General features: G+C 34.9%; 1 pseudogene; it reads right to left on the bottom strand.

Annotated features, from left to right (window-relative positions):
* Positions 1 to 375: 375 nt before the first annotated feature.
* On the bottom strand, positions 376 to 2,234 carry LOC136272616 (uncharacterized; annotated as a pseudogene).
* Positions 2,235 to 4,641: the final 2,407 nt, after the last annotated feature.

Raw genomic sequence — 4,641 nt, 5'->3', positions numbered from 1 at the left:
GTCAATGAACTCAAAACAGTTTTGTCTCGAAGTTGGTGAATTGGGCCCTACCTTGAAAAAATCGCATAAGTACAATACACAGGTTCAAGGTGAGATGGCCATCATCGGACTCCCCTGGGTGGACTATGTGGTATGGACAGCGGCAAAGTCAGACAACATTTTCATTGAGAGGATTTACTTCAATGAACAATATGTAACAAATATGCTACCAAAATTAGTAGAATTTTACATGAGGCATATTTATCCACTACTAGTTTTGTGAAAATTATAGAAAGTATATACATATGTATTTCAATCTGAAATAACTAAATGTATGATTGTATGTAATGTAAATATATGAGATTGATAAAATATATATAAATTTTCATCACTTACTCAGGAATCTTCTGAAGTTGGCTTTTTTCTATCAACTAGTGGCAAATCCAAATTTGTAAACCAACAACAAACTTGAAAAATTTTATTGTGAGAGGCACAATGCTAAGGGGGACCACTCCTTCCAAAACGTGAAAATTCTCAACTCGTCCGATGCTCCTCTCTACATGTATGCGAAGCTGTGCTATTTCTTGGGTCCTGTAGACATCGTCAGTAGAAAACTGATTCGCATTACCTGAAATGAAAGGGTTAAATTTCTGATATACATGCACGCCTTGAAATTTATTACATATAATTGGATTTCAAACCTTAAGATACTCATCATGTAATTGAACTATATATATATACATTTTCCCCAAAAATTTGGATAAATTTTAAAAAAATTCATTTTAAAGCTGACATGAATTCATAAATACGCATTACTTCCCTTTTATCTGCGACTACCGCCATATTAGCTGTCGATTTCTATTGTTCTGCTCATCGCTACACACCCCCTATATAAGGCCGAGAGCCCTCGTCATGCTTCACCGCATTCAGGAATTTCATACACCCGAACACGTTACCTTGGACGAAAAGACTTGTAAAAACGCGTTTTGAACAAAAATAATATGACAACCACTTCACTGGCAAGATATATCCAATAAACGACGAAACAAGACAGACTGAAATCCAGGCGCAGATACTTCTGAAATTCCTCGATAACTGTAGACCGTTTTCCTGTGTATGATATAACATCGCACATGCGCAAACCACACACTGTGGCAGGTCGAGCATTGTCAATTATCGCATGGATTTTATAAACGGGGAGTTTTTGTAGGAACGGATAGAAACGTTGTTACTTTCTTGGATTTACTATCATTTAGCTACTGTGTTGGATGTAGTGTCGCCAGGGTTTTCAAGAAGATGCAGACGTTATGCACTCCATATGAACGATACACGTGTTCGATGTGCATGCAAAGTAAGGCAGCACTGTCTGTGCAAAATAATACAGATACCTTGGACATCCTTTCAAAGAATAAATATATTTTGTATTTCATTGATTGTTGTTTTCTTTATTCTTTATTACTACATTTTACTACATGTAAAATGTATAGTTCATGCATTTAGAAGTCCGTGCAATGTGAATGCCTGATCGGAAAGCAACCGACCGTAACTTTCTCAACCGGTATATATACCCCAGTGGCAGAAGGGGAGCGATCGAAACTAATATGGCGACCAAATGCTTTTATGAATTCATGTCAGCTTTAAGAATTGCATCGTGCATCTGAAAGGTGGGATGGTTAGAAAACACTGCTGTTTTTCTAACAAATCAGCAATGGTGAATCCTTTGTCAGCCATTACACTATCACCTGGCTCAAGCAAACTGATCAGCCCAGAGTTCTCTTTCAGGTGACGATCTGATGTTTTCCCAGGCCATCCTTCCGAAACAAATGTGATGACACCAGAAGGGCTAATTCCAACCAAATATTTGACAGTTGTGTGGTGTTTGTAATTAGAAAAAGTCAAACTTTGATTTAGAATGCTACTTGAAGTTTGAATAAACAGTTCTGTGCAATCAATGATAACTCTAGTTGATGGGTACTTTACTTTAAATGACTTGTCATAGTCCTGTTAATGATTTCTTTGCTCGGTAAGGGATTCAGAAACTTCAGTTCAGCATGTAGTTAACTAATCCAAGTGGTGAAGATCATAGAAAATAAGGCAGAACTTATTTGAAATCTTTCTGCAATATCTTGGATGAAAAGTCCTCATTTCAATCTCATTAGAACTGCAAAGAATTGGTCAATGGGGCTAAGATTTGAGGAAGACATCCTCACCCTATCACTGGCAGTAGTTTCGCCCTGTCCTCTCCAGTAGGTCATTCTTGAACATTAAACATATAACGCCTGTTTGTACCTGATTCGAAGATGAATATTGATATTCAAAATGTGAAGAAACTTTGTTCAAAATTTAAAGAACCTTGATACATTTGTTAACCCCTCTTTCGTATCACTTTTAGAAACACCATAATAAATTGTTCAAAACAAATTTTCCAGAATGGCTGACAAAAATCAAGCTAACAGTTCAACTAAACATGCAGAGATAAATATGAATGGTAATCTTAATCAACAGATTATTGAATCTTCAGTGGCATCAATAACCAAAAATAAATCTAATGATGGGGGTGGGAGAGAAAAGAATGATTCCTTATTTAAATACATATAGATTAGATATTTAGTAGATAGTGTTGTTTAGCTACCTTTTCTGTTCGGTACGGTGTGAACACATATTTTCTAAGGGCAAATTTATTAATCAAAAACTAGTTCAAATTTAGGTTGATGGTTCAAAAAAAGTTTCAATTCTGTTAAAAACCAGGCAGATAATATTTGAGCACATTTGCATTTGCATGAAAGTCTTTATTCTATAGCTAACAATAGGGACAATTTTCGCGGGCAATACCAATATAATTGGAAATTCCACGTAACCATTGCAAGACTAGATGTTGTTAACTTGATGACTGTAACGAATAACGGTACAAAACGAAGTCAAATCGCCCATCCCTGGCGTTTCGTTTTAAGCGTGTTTTATTGTTTGTACATGTATTATGGAAATGTGAATACAGCTAAGAAAAACTTTAATAAATATATGCATAGTTCTACACGAAAGTCAGTAAAAAGATCAATGAAGGTTCAATGAATTTCGAGGAAGATTCAGGCGTTTAAATTTTTTTGATATGGAAAAAGAAGTTAACAATGACACCGGTTTCAAGTGAAATATGCAGCTATAACGTGGTCCTAGACAAATCTCAAAGAGCATTGATTGAGTGGCCAGCAATGAAATAGACATGCGAACTTATTACATATATTACAATGTCTACTTAAACAAAATGTTAAGAGCAGATCTTTCAATGAATTCACAAAGACAAAAACTTATAACGCATCGGTCATTTCCACTCTTTAACTACGTATATTGCAAATAATTAGGGTAGTTTTAAACAAGTTTTTATTTGGAAAAAATTGCATTAAACTTACCAATGAATTTATAAATAAATCTTCAAATGATATTGCTTAAACAAACAGTGTATCAGAATTTCAAGCACATTCAATACATAGTGCCACAAAAATATTTTTACAGACAGGCACATATAAAGACAAATAATGATAAAATACCACACCTCTCTCCTTTTGACTTGGTTTATAAAAAACACAGGATAAAAATTGCTAAACACTTTCTAAGTGAATAATACAATTTGTATTTAATTCCCAAATTGAAATTTAAATCTTTTTTGCATATCTGAAACTAATTTAGACATGTATTGAATTGTCAAAAAAACATTTTGTATTGCAGAATTATTTCTTCACTGTAATTTATTTTGTCCACTAGCTTTGCTATTAAATTAACTTCCGTATTCTCCGGGTTTTTTTTATTTTGGTTCATTTTTTGGTTTCATTTGATCTAAACCTTTATTATTATCGTTGTGCATATTCAAAACAAAATGTTTTCTTCACACGACGCAGTTTTTTTTCCTCAACAACTTCAAAAGTTTTTTCGTTTTCGTGTGGAGATTGCAAAGAATATCTGTCACTGTTAGTATTAATGGAATCACTCTCTCCCACGTTTTTATTTTGGTCAGTAATATGTTCTATCATAGATCCTTTGATTCACATAAGTTTGACGTAAGGACGATACAATGACGCGTGTTCCGCACTTTGGTATCAACAACTCTCTTTCGAACACCTCTCTTTCCGCCATCTTTAACAGATTTAAAACCCTTGAAACCGCAGCCAGAGTTCAATGTCAGTTTTTCCGGAAACTACTGTCAGTTTAAAGCTGATAAATACAAAAAACTAGTTTTGGGTTGAAACTAGTTCAAAAACGGTTTTGCAAATAGATAAAAAGTTATGCAAAACAGAATTAAAACCTAAACTAGTTTTTGATCAATAAAATCGCCCTAAGTGTCGATTATGCACTCTGTTTAAATGTATTGTACGGAGACCGTTTAGGGTCAAAAATACAGTATACTTGTGTAAGCTTTAATGTTAAAGATTCCCTAGGTTTAGTCTCATTTAATGTATAGACGACGCTCTCTGCATTGGCCAAGGAGGTGTTTATGAGGACTGATGGCTCATGGTTGACATACAGAAGAGTTTCCGCATTTTGAAGATGACACGGTTTTTGAACTTGAGGTGGACTACACATTGGGCACTGGCTAAGGATATCATCGTTGTGACTGGCAGAGACGAGATGTTGGAAGCCGACGTCGATGCACCGTCTCCCGTCTTGAAATGT

Source organism: Magallana gigas, chromosome 2 (assembly GCF_963853765.1).
Source record: "Magallana gigas chromosome 2, xbMagGiga1.1, whole genome shotgun sequence".
NCBI classification, from domain to species: Eukaryota; Metazoa; Mollusca; class Bivalvia; order Ostreida; family Ostreidae; genus Magallana; species Magallana gigas.
This window is presented reverse-complemented; position numbering and strand designations above follow the sequence as displayed.